The sequence below is a fragment of the Schistocerca americana genome, chromosome 3 (assembly GCF_021461395.2).
Source record: "Schistocerca americana isolate TAMUIC-IGC-003095 chromosome 3, iqSchAmer2.1, whole genome shotgun sequence".
NCBI classification, from domain to species: Eukaryota; Metazoa; Arthropoda; class Insecta; order Orthoptera; family Acrididae; genus Schistocerca; species Schistocerca americana.
In genome coordinates, this window is record NC_060121.1 from 141,433,298 (window position 1) to 141,447,855 (window position 14,558).

Here is a 14,558-nt window from a genome sequence, read left to right on the forward strand (position 1 = left end):
CTAGTATGTGTTAGGCCGCCAGTCTGCTCGAGTTTGTTCAGGCTTTGGTCATTGGCGGTTGGATCGATCGGTTGGTCGGTCGCGCACTGGGACACAAGATGACTTGGCCGTCTTCAGCGTCGGCACATGTGAGGTCGCCACGTGAGTCCAGTGGGCCGCGCCGTATAGCGAGGGGTTGTGGCTTCGTGGCCGACACGAGAGCAACAGGAGTCAACCCACGACATCGGTCTGGCCGGCGCGAGCTGAGTCGCCGTGAGACGGGAGATCGGCGCGCCTTCGTGAGTCCGTTGAAGCGGCTGGCAGCGGACGGTTCGGGAGAGCGATTTGGGGGTGCTGCGCCACGTCTTCGCCAGACATCGCAGTTTATTAAAAGTAAAGTGATTGGTGATTAGTTGTTTCACTTACATGTTAAATTATGGTTGTTTTCTTGGTCAATCTCTCGTCCCCAGCTTGCTCGTCTGTCTTTCGTCCGCATTTGTTGGGCAGTTAGTGTCTGCCGTATGTTAATTGGTCCCTCTGTCATGTTTGTCGGATTCGGTGCTAACGAATTTATTGCTTGAAGTGTAACGACCGAATTCCTCAAATATGTTTTTATCTTGCCTATCATCTTGAGAGCCGGTATATGTGCAATGTAGAGCATGTTTGACTAACTTTGTATATTTTATGTAGGACTACATTTCATGGGTTTTTATTTAAATGGTCATTTTAGTATATAAAGTTGGTACCCTTTCACCGTAAGAGTTTTTTTTTTTTTAATCAAGTTACACATTCGGTGGCAAGTTTATCTTTAATGTTAGTGTTTTGTACCATTTCCATCTCTCCTTCGGGGTGCATAGTTTATGTGCTTGTGTGAATTGTTAAAATTTTAGTTTAAAGTAATCTGATGTGTTGCAGATTTGCACCAGTGTAGTCTTTCAGAGGTTGTTGGAGGGGTCGTGACTACGGCCGTGTCAAAAGGGAGCGCCAAGGTTCTCAGCCGAAAGTTCATACAGTCAAAAAAAAGAAAAAAAAATTGTTCTTTCTCCCTCTGAATAAATTGTAGCTTGATATTTAGAGGATGCTTATCTGATTATAATTTTAAACCTCTCTAAAAAAAAGGGGGGGTTAGGAATAAAATTTCCATTTGTTGAAAGAAATTTGATTTGTTTTCATCAGTTACCCACTGGCAACTACTTCCACGCTCAAATAGTGTGATTAAATGTGTTAATGTTCTTGATGAATCGATAGTAAATAAAGTAAATTCTTAAGAATAAAGTTTTGAAAGTAAATTCACGGTTCAGTTATATTTAAAAAAATTTGAAGCTAAATCCATGAAAATGGGTATTTCACTTCTCGGTTCGATATAAAGAAATTTGTCTTAGGGGGTGAAATTAACAATGGATATGTCACCACAAAAACGTAAATGGCATGATCAATGAAAGCCTTGGATTCCAGCTACCAGAATCGCTTTTTGGTCAGAAGTACATTCGGGAAAGACCATGCTTCTAGTACCTCAGTTATCGTGAAATGTTTAGAAGGTGTTTGAATTAGTGAGCATGATAAAAATTCGATTAAAGGAAAACAAAAAAAAGGTGTGTGCGGACTATACTGTCTACGTGAACGAGGCGGCGGGCGCTAAGCTAGTTGTCTATTCGAGGGTAAGTCAAAAATTACCCTCAGTTTAGCTCTACCTCTTACACGCTATACAAACAGGATACGTACGTTAACATCATTTTTCAACATAGTCCCCCTTCTTTTCAAGACACTTCGTCCATGGTTGCACAAGTTGCCCGATGCCCTCAGAAATGAAGGTTTCCGGATGAGCAGCTAGCCACACATGCACCGCGTCCTTCACTTTTTGGTCCCTGGTGAACCGATGGTCCCTTAATGCCTCTTCGAGTGAACCAAACAAGTGGTAGTCGCAGGGGCTAGATCAAGAATCTTACGGAAGATGTGCCATTACTTCACACTTGAGTTTCCGGAGCGTTTCAGAAGTGTGGGCAGCGGTACGTGCATGTGGAATGACATTCGCACTGACATACATAGTGAACCGAAGCTCCACCGAAAAACATTCACAGGTCAGAGGTGGTAGTATGGATTGAAACAAGAAATAACTAACAAACATGGGCCCTTAAACGCATACCTTAAGTGCTTTGAGCACTTGTTCATCTTTGCTTTCAGTATTTTGAGAGGAGAAAAACGGGCCATTAGAAACGGGATGTAAACTGCATACGTTGAGAGCTAAGGGAACGTCTTCAGTATTATAAGAGATGTGTTTCACTGCGACGAAGATGAGCAACTGCCCGCAGCTCTTAAGAAACGCGTTTCAAAGCTCATGTTTAGTAGACTTTTTATTCTTGTACTGATTCATATTGCCATCTCGGAAGATTTGTCGGTGGAATTCTGGTTCACCTTGCGTGTCGTTCCCCCCCGTCGAAGGTTCAAATCCTCCCTCGGGCGTGGGTGTGCGTGTTGTCCTTAGTGTAAGCTAGTTTAAGTAATGTGCAAGCTTAGGGACCGATGACTTCAGCGGTTTGGTCCCATATAAGTTGCGTGTCAGACCAAAGTGCTCCACATGTATAATAACGCACGTACATTCATAAGAATCTGACCGGAGTGTTTTGGTGTAACATTGTTGTTGTTGTGGTCTTCAGTCCTGAGACTGGTTTGATGCAGCTCTCCATGCTCCTCTATCCTGTGCAAGCTTCTTCATCTCCTAGTACCTACTGCAACCTACATCCTTCTGAATCTGCTTAGTGTATTCGTCTCTTGGTCTCCCTCTACGATTTTTACCCTCCACACTGCCCTCCAATACTAAACTGATGATCCCTTGATGCCTCACAACATATCCTACCAACCGATCCCTTCTTCTAGTCAAGTTGTGCCACAAACTTCTCTTCACCCCAATCCTATTCAACACTTCCTCATTAGTTATGTGATCTACCCATCTAATCTTCAGTATTCTTCTGTAGCACCACATTTCGAAAGCTAGTTATCGTCCATGTTTCACTTCCATACATGGCTACGCTCCAAACAAATACTTTCAGAAACGACTTCCTGACACTTAAATCTATACTCGATGTTAACAAATTTCTCTTCTTCAGAAATGTTTTCCTTGCCATTGCCAGTCTACATTTTATATCCTCCCCTACTTCGACCATCATCAGTTATTTTGCTCCTCAAATAGCAAAACTCCTTTACTACTTTAAGTGTCTCATTTCCTAATCTAATTCCCTCAGCATCACCTGAGTTAACTCGACGTGGAATGTCATACACGTGGAATGCCATACACTCTTACATGTATCACACTAAGGTGCGTAGTATCGTAGTCACCCGTATGTATCTGATGTATCTGACCTAGCTGCTCCGCATGTGCTACAACGCGGACATTCAGATAAATCTGACCATTTTTCTCCCCTTGTGAAACAAGGAAAATATATGTATCAGAACAATCTCTTCCCCATGTGCCGCGCGGGATTAGCCGAGCGGTCTACGGCGCTGCAGGCATGGACTGTGTGGCTGATCCCTGCGGAGGTTCGAATCCTCCCTCAGGCATGGGTGTGTGTGTTTGTCCTTAGGATACTTCAGGTTAAGTAGTGTGTAAGCTTAGGGACTGATGACCTTAGCAGTTAAGTTCCATAAGATTTCACACACGAACATCTCCCTCATGTGGAATAACATACGAGGGTGTTCCCATGAGGAATAACACGCCTACTTACATGTATCTGACCAAGTTGCTTCCAATACGGAATAACGTACTAACCGAAATGCACCTAGCCCACGTACCCTCATTATAGGATGATTTTTCTAAGAGACGGGCGGCGCCCATCCGTTCTATGATTCTACGGTACTCCTCTTTCTTACCTCCATTCTACAACTACAGCGGACAGAACGAAAAATTTCATCTGCGCTACAAACGCCCATAAAGAGGAGATGGCAACGCAGGGTGGATTGGAGGAGGGAAGAGAACGGTGCATACCTCCAGCCACAGCTCGTGCCTCATCGTTCAGGTCCATCGTTTGGACTCGTTCGCCCTTTTCCGCAGGCCTTCCCTCAACGTGTTTCGTTCTATCAGCCACAAGGGTTCCGTGCGACTGCGTGAGGCTTACGCCATTTATTCAGGTACACCCAGTCACTCTGGCTTACACGGTGAAATAAGTGAATTAGCTCTAAAACGACTTTTTACCTGTTGTCTTATATGTTAATTAGTCTCACCACGATCGCTTCTCACATTCCATCTTCTATACGTGAATGGTGTCAGATAGGCATTTTCCATAATGATCTCCAATGCTTCTAGTTTAACCATCATCGTCATTTCGGGATACGCGTGCAGAAGTAAGTAATAAGTTACCTGGCATATCTAGGAATATACGAGCCAGGAACTGTTTTGTTAAAACTCTCAGAGACGCACTCGGCCTGCCTTCAGCAGTAAAACGCTAATGGACTAATGCGGCTGTGGTTCAGCTTATAGAAGGTGACTGGATTTTTCATATGGTGTGTTGCCCGTAAAAGGTGAAAATCTCACTTGGAGTTCAGTATCAGTCTGTTATAAAGGAATGCTCACTATTTTCTGGATTATCAGTTCAGAGTGACTTACGCGAAGCCCCTAGTAAGCGATTATTCTCATTTAGTTCCTCAAAAGGCTAAAATCTCAGTTGGAGGTTTCAGTCTGTTATAAAGACATGCTCACGGTTTTCTGGAACATAAATTCAGAGTGACTTACGTAAAGCACCTAGGGAGCGATGATTCTCATTTAGTTCCGCAGTCACTATGAGTAATTTCCAGATGCTGTTGTTAAAATGTAGACTATAAATGAAGTTACAAAAAAAATTAAAATGTTTGTCCTGGAAACTGAAATATTTCGATGAGTAAAAATGTAAGGTGGTGTAAGCTACTGTCACGATGTGTGACGGCATGATACCAAAATGAAAAGTTCTTCGTGCCATTTCTTACGAAATCTGTAAAAGAAGACTGAGAAAAATGACGGATTCACTCCATTTACGTGCTTTAATTAATCATTAGTCTCTTCAGCAGCTTCTTAAGTCTTTCCGTTTCTTCACCTCTGTTTAATATTTTCGATTGTATCACATCTACATCTATATTACACTATGCAAATGGTTCAAATGGCTCTGAGTACTATGGGACTTCTTAGGTCATCAGTCCCCTAGAACTTGGAACTACTTAAACCTAACTAACCTAAGGACATGACACACGTCCATGCCCGAGGCAGGATTCGAACCTGTGACCGTAGCAGTCCCACAGATCCGGACTGCAGCGCCTAGAACCGCACGGCAACCGCGGCCGGCTTACACTATACAGCTTACAGTATATCGCTGTGGTACTTCCGAAATTGTTCCAATCACGAATAATCTGTGAGATGTACGATTCTTGGTATGCCCCCGTATGGCAGGAATTTCTCTAATTTTGCAATAGTGGATCGTCATTGTGTGAGGAAGGAAGTAATTCGTTGCTTGAATTTTCCTGAGATGTACATTCTCGGAATTTGAGAAGCAAGCTTCTTCGTGATGCACTATGCTTCCCTCGTAGCGTCTGCCCCTATTGTACCGATTTCTCCAATTTTGCCTTAATGGGTTGTGACTTCTCGGTATACGTGTGTAAAAGAAAGTAGTACTTCTTTTTCCTGAAATGTTCACCTCGGAATATGAGCAGCAAACATTTTCATGGTACAAACTGCCGTTCTTGCTGCTTTTTCTCCAGGAGATCGATGAGCAAGTTCTTGTAGCCGTCGCGCATTTAACTGAACTGTGATGAAACATACTGTTCTGCACTGAATCATCTTTGCCTCCTGTATGTGTCCTACCTACTGAGCAATTTCCGAGAATCCGTAGAACAACGAGGATTGTCTAAGTTCCCTTACTCGTGAGCAAATCACATTTATTTGACATTCTACCAGAGTACCTCAGCCTAACATCAGCCTACTTCCATATTTGTCTCTTCTTCACCTTCCCGTGGCGAATTAACTATTCCAGGCAACATTAGTATACGTTGCTTCAAATGATTCTGAGACGTTTCCGTAGACTTCGTTCCTGTTCTATTCTGTCAGATATCTATTTACTGTTCACCTAATTTCGGGCTTTAAGATCCCTTTGCCTGTGAAATGTTTCTCCCGTGATGAGTCAACTCAGAAGTGTGATCGAAATAGTTGTTACAATATTGTCAAATTATGTCAACTGAAAGTGGGATGAGGAGAAAGGAAAACAGCTAATGATATCAGCATTATCGGGACTACACTCCTGGAAATTGAAATAAGAACACCGTGAATTCATTGTCCCAGGAAGGGGAAACTTTAATGACACATTCCTGGGGTCAGATACATCACATGATCACACTGACAGAACCACAGGCACATAGACACAGGCAACAGAGCATGCACAATGTCGGCACTAGTACAGTGTATATCCACCTTTCGCAGCAATGCAGGTTGCTATTCTCCCATGGAGACGATCGTAGAGATGCTGGATGTAGTCCTGTGGAACGGCTTGCCATGCCATTTTCACCTGGCGCCTCAGTTGGACCAGCGTTCGTGCTGGACGTGCAGACCGCGTGAGACGACGCTTCATCCAGTCCCAAACATGCTCAATGGGGGACAGATCCGGAGATCTTGCTGGCCAGGGTAGTTGACTTACACCTTCTAGAGCACGTTGGGTGGCACGGGATACATGCGGACGTGCATTGTCCTGTTGGAACAGCAAGTTCCCTTGCCGGTCTAGGAATGGTAGAACGATGGGTTCGATGACGGTTTGGATGTACCGTGCACTATTCAGTGTCCCCTCGACGATCACCAGTGGTGTACGGCCAGTGTAGGAGATCGCTCCCCACACCATGATGCCGGGTGTTGGCCCTGTGTGCCTCGGTCGTATGCAGTCCTGATTGTGGCGCTCACCTGCACGGCGCCAAACACGCATACGACCATCATTGGCACCAAGGCAGAAGCGACTCTCATCGCTGAAGACGACACGTCTCCATTCGTCCCTCCATTCACGCCTGTCGCGACACCACTGGAGGCGGGCTGCACGATGTTGGGGCGTGAGCGGAAGACGGCCTAACGGTGTGTGGGACCGTAGCCCAGCTTCATGGAGACGATTGCGAATGGTCCTCGCCGATACCCCAGGAGCAACAGTGTCCCTAATTTGCTGGGAAGTCGCAGTGCGGTCCCCTACGGCACTGCGTAGGATCCTACGGTCTTGGCGTGCATCCGTGCGTCGCTGCGGTCCGGTCCCAGGTCGACGGGCACGTGCACCTTCCGCCGACCACTGGCGACAACATCGATGTACTGTGGAGACCTCACGCCCCACGTGTTGAGCAATTCGGCGTACCGTCCACCCGGCCTCCCGCATGCCCACTATACGCCCTCGCTCAAAGTCCGTCAACTGCACATACGGTTCACGTCCACGCTGTCGCGGCGTGCTACCAGTGTTAAAGACTGCGATGGAGCTCCGTATGCCACGGCAAACTGGCTGACACTGACGGCGGCGGTGCACAAATGCTGCGCAGCTAGCGAAATTCGACGGCCAACACCGCGGTTCCTGGTGTGTCCGCTGTGCCGTGAGTGTGATCATTGCTTGTACAGCCCTCTCGCAGTGTCCGGAGCAAGTATGGTGGGTCTGACACACCGGTGTCAATGTGTTCTTTTTTCCATTTCCAGGAGTGTATATGCGGAACCAGCGGCACACGAGTGAGTGAACTGGCATTCGAACCCAGGACCTCCTGCGTATTAGGCAGCTGCGTTAACCAGTGCGCTATCCGGGACACAGTGTATATTGCAAAACTATTTCGGCAGCACCTCCCCCCTCCACCGGCTGACCAACATTTCCAACTAGCACCATCTACCCACAGTATATATCCACATCCACTAAGCTCGCTAATTTTAGATTCCCGCCGGATGTCGAACGTAATTGTGCATCTGCAAAGGTTGTGGAATCATTGCCCATCGATGCGATCAATGCGTGGTGTCTGTTCTTCCGGACAAAATAGCGAGCGTGGAAGCCATGGAAAAATGCTGTTGATAGGTGGCGTTAGTTGGGAGTATGGGTCAGCTGGGAAGCGCGCCGATATAGTCCGCGCATTTGCAATAAACACTGTGCGGATGGCGCACTGGTTAACGCAGCTACCTAATACGCAGGAGACCCTGAGTTCGAATGCCAGTACGACGCACATTTACACTAATCGCCAGTGGTTCCGCAAATTGTTCCGTTGCAGCTTATATCATTAGCTCCTTTCATTATGTTTTATATAGAAATTTGGCTGTGGTTCTACAGCTACAAGTGTGAGCAAATGAAAACCTTAAATATTTTTTAAAAATATTTTTTATTGTGCAGAAGTGCTACAAAGCTGTATCATTTTTCAACATAATCTCCCCCACGCCCAATGCAAGTCCTCCAGCGCCTGCAAAGTGAATAAATTCCTTCAGAAAAAAATTCTTTTGGTAGTCCGCGCAACCACTCATGCACCGCGTGGCATACCTATTCATCAGAAAGGAAGTTCTTTCCTCCCATTACGTGTTTGAGTGGTCCAAACATATGGAAATCACTTGGGCTGAGGAGTATGGCGGATGAGGAAGACACTCAAAATGCAGGTCTGTGATTGCTGCAACTGTTGTACGGGCAGTGAGGGGCCTTGCATTGTTATGTTGCAAAAGGACACCTGCTGACAGAAATCCACGTCGCTTTGATTTGATTGCAGGCCGCAGATGATTTTTTAGGAGACCTCTGTATGATGCACTGGTGACAGTGGTCCCTCTAGGCATGTAAAGCTCCAAAATGACGCATTTTTCGTCGCAAAAGAGAGTCAGCATAACCTTCCCTGCTGATCTGTTCGAAACTTCTTGTGTTTTGGTGATGAGGAATGGCGCCATTCCTTGCTCGCTCTCTTCGTTTCTGGTTAGTGGAAGTAAACCTAGGTTTCGTCCCCAGTGAAGATTTTTGCAAAGAAGTTCTTCACAAGCATCAACACGTTGTTCTCTCATTTCAGGAGTCAGCTGCCGTGGCACCCATCTTGCAGACACTTTGTGAAACTAGAGCACATTATGCACAATGTGTTGTGCTGGCCAATGACTAATCTGTAAACATGCTGCAATGTCATTCAGTGTCACTCGCCGGTTTTCCTTCACTGTGGCTTCACCTGCTGCAATGTTCTGTGGAGTCTCAACACGTTGTGCCTGACCTGGACGAGGAGCATCTTCCACTGAAGTCACACCATTTGCGAACTTCCTACTCCATTCGTAGACTTGCTGCTGTGACAAACATGCATCACCGTACTGAACCTTCATTCGTCGATGAATTTCAATAAGTTTCACACCTTCACTACGCAAAATCCGAATAACAGAACGCTGTTCTTCCCTGGTGCAAGTCGCAAGTGAGGCCTCCATCTTTATACTGATACTGCGACGGTATGTGTCCTTCTGCACTATGCTGCTACCTACAGGCCATTTTGCACGCTGTTTGTAACACGCTTACCAAGTTACAGGATAACGGGGCGAAATCTCGATTTGTTATTACAAATATAAGATTTTCATTTGACTCACCCTCGTATATAAGGTCAAGTTACTTTACTAGCGATATTATTACAAGTACGACAGGTTTCTTGAGACAGGTTTCTCAATCTTTTTTCTACGTTTGGCCGTGCGTCTTCTGTGGAGCTGCTTTTTTGTGGTGGGTTTCTTCGGAGCAGATCTGAATTCCCGCCGTATTTATCTTCCAAATGAGAAATATAATTTCTCGGTATGTCATGTCCCTCTTCGCCACATGTGCGGCGGATGTTTCGTCACAGCTACAAAGAAACACATTTTTTCCCATTTTCTGCGTCCTAATTTCGTGTCCTGTTTTGCTCTATAGCGAATAGGGGGGAGGAAAGGCGACATAAAATGGGGACAGTGATATAAAAGCAGCAGTGATGATCTCTTAGAATGAGAGAATGAGTGTGACGTCTATAGCATGTCGCCTCAGAGTTCTTTGAAATCAGAGAACTGTCCGCGAATCCATTCGACGAATGAAAAATTATAATTTCATCGTCAGCACCGTTTGATGTTGGCGGAAAGTTCTGTCTCATTTCACTCAGGAAGAAAGTTTATAACACTGGAAAGGTGAAACAGTAGACACTCTTTTAACGAGTTCGCATGCCTTAAATGATTGGTGACGTCAAAAAGAAATATTATGATTCGAGTTTCTATATGGTCATTAATTTTGACGTCAATTTTATTTCGTGTCCCCTACAGTATTAAGAATTTTCGTTCATTGAAGTACGTCTTAGGCTATAAAGAGGTTATTCCTTTGTCAGAAAACTCATACAGCAGTTGTACAGTGGAGCTAATTAGCGATTTCTTATACAGCGTGGACCCGAATCCAACGAAAAATTTTCGGAAGTTGTTCAGGTTTTTTTTTTTTTAATATTTAGGTTAAAGGACCTCTTGGTCTCCAGTGGCTCTTTACAGAGATTTCAAGATTCACTGAGGGAGTTTGAGCAGCGCTAAACTACAGAGTGCCAAAGAAGGTCCGAGTTTACGAAATAGGTTCTCAGATATGTGACTGACACTTAGATTCGGTAAGTAATAGAACCCAGTACGTTCTCATGCACGGCGAATGTTCATCGGAGACAAATACATCGGCAGGCGTGCCCAGTGGAAGCATGGCAGCATCCCTCTTCTTTATATACAAAAACGAATTGATCGGTAGGGAGAGAGCAGTCTGCTGATGGTACTATAGTGCACCGGGCAGTGATGTCATTGAGAATCTGTAGAAGGTTTCAAGGCAACTTGGACTGAATTTTTTTAAGGAAATTAATTGCGGCTTGCTCAAAAAGCAGAAAAATGAAAGTTAATGCAGATTATTAGGAAAAACCATACTATAAATTTCGAGTACAGTATTAGTGATGCGCTGTTCCATAGAGTCACGTTAGTTAAACATGTAGCAGTAACGTTGGAGAGAGACATGAAGTGCAACGAGATTATGAGGTCGGTTGTAGGAAAGCAGAATGGTCGACTTTGGTTTATTGAGAGAATTCTTGGAAAATGTAGCTCATCTATAAGAGAGACTGTAGGACTCACTCATGAGAATTGTTCGGGTGTTTCGGATCTCCAGTAGGTCGCATTAAAGAAGAGGCGTGGTTCTACATTTGTTACCATGAAATTGGGAAACTTCCTTAAGATTAAGATACATATAGACAATCACCAACGCAAGAGGAACGACAAAATTACGTTCAAACTCTGGTGTGCGTAGGAAAATAACTCAGAGGCACCACATTATGCCAACAGCGGTCGCCTGCCGTATTATGATCAAATATATTTTTGATAAAATGAAATGAGCAAAAGTGAATAAATGTCTTTAACAGTCTTTTGCTCGTAACATGTTGTGCTTTAAATACCTGCACCAAATCTGGAAATCAGAGTGAGAAAAGAACATTTGAATTCGCGACTGAGTTTAAGTTTTGCATTTGTGTCTAACATTTTCTTTTTCCAGTTGTTGCAGAAAGCTGGCCGGGGTGGCCGAGCGGTTCTTGGCGCTTCAGTCTGGAACCGCGCGACCGCTACGGTCGCGGGTTCGAAACTTGCCTTGGGCATGGATGTGTGTGATGTCCTTAGGTTAGGTTTAAGTAGTTCTAAGTTCTAGGGGACTGATGAGCTCAGATGTTAAGTCCCAGTGCTCAGAGCCATTTGAACCATTTGTAGCAGAAAAGAAGCAACATCTGAAAATTGTCTGTATTAGTCTCAATTTCGTGTGATAAAGATGGTTAAAGTTCTTTCTGTAACTGTTGTCGATTTCTTATCATATAATTTTCAATGAGAATAAGTGAAGAATCTGTAGACAAAAACGTTCTTGCTTTAAACTGTCGAAGGTCTTTATACTCGTCGGTGTGTTTTGGACAACCATCTCTTGTTCACTGCGTCAGAGGTTCTGCTAAAATTTGAAATATCCAGTCATTCGCAAACTACACGGAGACTATTCAGTGCAATAATAACTTTCCGACGCGTTTGGGTACATGGAACTAGAATCCGACAAGTATAGTGCATACTATTTTCTTTTAATCGACAGTTCATTTAATAAGCTTAAATTATTAATCAAAATATTGCACACAAAACACATCTTATAGTTTGAACTGATTCTGATTATATTTTCCAGATTAACTACAGCGTTTTACTAGTTTTTTTTTCTCTTTACATACCCTTTTCCTACTGGCTATTAATTACAACTCTATACAGTAAATTCACAAAAATTGAAGATGGTTCGGCCACATCAATGGTTTTTTAACATTTTTCTTCCTCTATTCCCAAGCTCGAGTCTACTCCACAATGTTTCCTGTCCCCAGGCACACAGCGACAAACAGTTACTAGTGTTGCACAGAATAACTACTCGCTCTCGCAGGACAAATAAATGTGGTCTGCTACATAAAAGTGGGATGCTGGATGTAAGTTTATTTATTTGCGTTAGGGGAGGCAAAGGTGCCTATGCTTCCCATGTTAAATTCGCTGAACTACGAAATAGAAAAATTTTAATTTTTTTTGCATTTAGAGTGGTGTAGTATTGCAGATACGACCGATGGATTTTGGATTATCTTTTCTAGTTTCCTTCCAATTATTTTTTTATTAATGACCTAAAATTTTTTACAAATAATTGCTTTATGATTAAACTGAAATGCAACTACTGAACATATTGCCAAATGTCTGTGTTACAATGTAAGTTTGACCACTAGGAGTGCTGTACAAAAATTTCATCTCTCTAGCTTGAGCGTGGATTTTGAGAAAATGTTCCTTATATTCGAAAAATTCTAATTTACGGGAAATGGCTTTCAAAGTTTCTCAATACATTCCTATACTATAGGATGGATTATAAGGGTCTTCTTCTTCATCCTCCAAAAGCTTCCTCTTCTGTCTTCTTTTCTGGCTTGTTGTTCCATCAAACTTCATATGCCTTTCTCTTCTTTCTGCTCCTCTTATCCTTTCTCTGTCAATATTTCTTAGTGCTCGTACAGTGTTCACCCCAGCTGTAAATCCTAATGCCTTCAGAACTTCACACTGTTCCCTTGGTTGTAGGTTGCTATTGCATCATAAATGCCGAAGTGCAGTGTTTTTATGCTTACAAACACCCTTTTAGGAATCACTTTCCAAATCAAATTGTTTACGCTCTCATTAGGATTCTGCGTCTTTCCGTGTAGACATTTGTGTAACAATTCTGGCTGTGCTAAGTCATGAAAAATTGGTTTTATTGCATTTATCACAGCTGCTGGCAAACCATGTTTGTGATCATAGTCCTTTTTTGCATTATATTTGCACCAGGAATCTTTTGGGCACAGGCTGTGTTGAGGGTATTCATTGGAAGAGGCAGTATGAAGGAACAATGCCCACACTGCTTTTCGCATGTCACTAACATTACTAGTATTTTGCCTTATAGCATACCCATAGTATCTCTGTAGACGTTCAATCACCTCATCAGTAAGCCTGCCTCTCCCTCCTATTGTCTTCTCATCACTGAACCCAAAGTTTGTTTGAGCCTTCAAAGCCGTGCACCCGTACGCTTTTGCACATGTCCAATGCATTCCAGCTTTTCAACTACAAATTCATTTCCATATGGTTTCAGTTCATCTACAGTCTTGAAACCTTTGGAGTCACCATCCCCAAGGTGGTATTTGTACCTGATGTTGTATCTGGGAACTGAACGTTCAAAAATTTGTTTCACTCCATCCACTTCCATTGCTCCACTTGATCCACTAAAATTTGCTTCACAGGTTCCACTGTGCTCTCCTTTGATTTTATTTTTGCACCTACAATGTTTTGATAATATTGCAACATCTATCACTTTTGCACTATCACCACAAGTAGCAGTTACAACCTCATTCAGGGATTTATGACCCCTCTTTTGCCAGGAACCATCTAATGCCACTACCAAATCCCTAGAATCACCGTTCATTTCTACAGATTCCTCCACTGCTCCCTTCATGGTTTTCAAAGCCACATCTTCAACAGAGGATCCTACCAGTTCACAGTAGTACCCAAATTTGCTTGGAGGCGATGGCAAGTTCATAATACCACAAAACAGTTTACCAGCAGCAGACCCTTTTCCAATGGATCGAAGACCATACACAAGTCGAACATTCACATCAAACACTCTAGATCGTCCATTTTCACCAAAGAGACTGGCATGTGAATTGTAGAAAGTCACTTGATACTTGCAATATGCACAGATTATCATCATCTCACAAGCTAAACCAAAGTCCTTTGTCATCTCTAGTCCCACTCCTACACTTGGACACATTTTGCACAGAACACTTTCTTTCAGCACAGAAGACGATAATCCAATATTCAGTACTTCGTTAATATCATCACTGTCACTAACATATACACGAAATCTGTCACTTCCACCAGCCAGCTTCTTGCTAGAAGGTGTCACAGGGCTATGGCCGGCCATGTGTTGCTTAGCAGAAGAACGCTCTGTTTCAGTAATTGTAGTATCTCAACGTGGTATTAGTGTTAATTTTCTTTTCCCTACGTTCTTCCTCTTCTTATATACACGGTTACTGAAACGTGGCATCGTAACCAGAACAAAGCTTTACACAAGAAGTATAATACT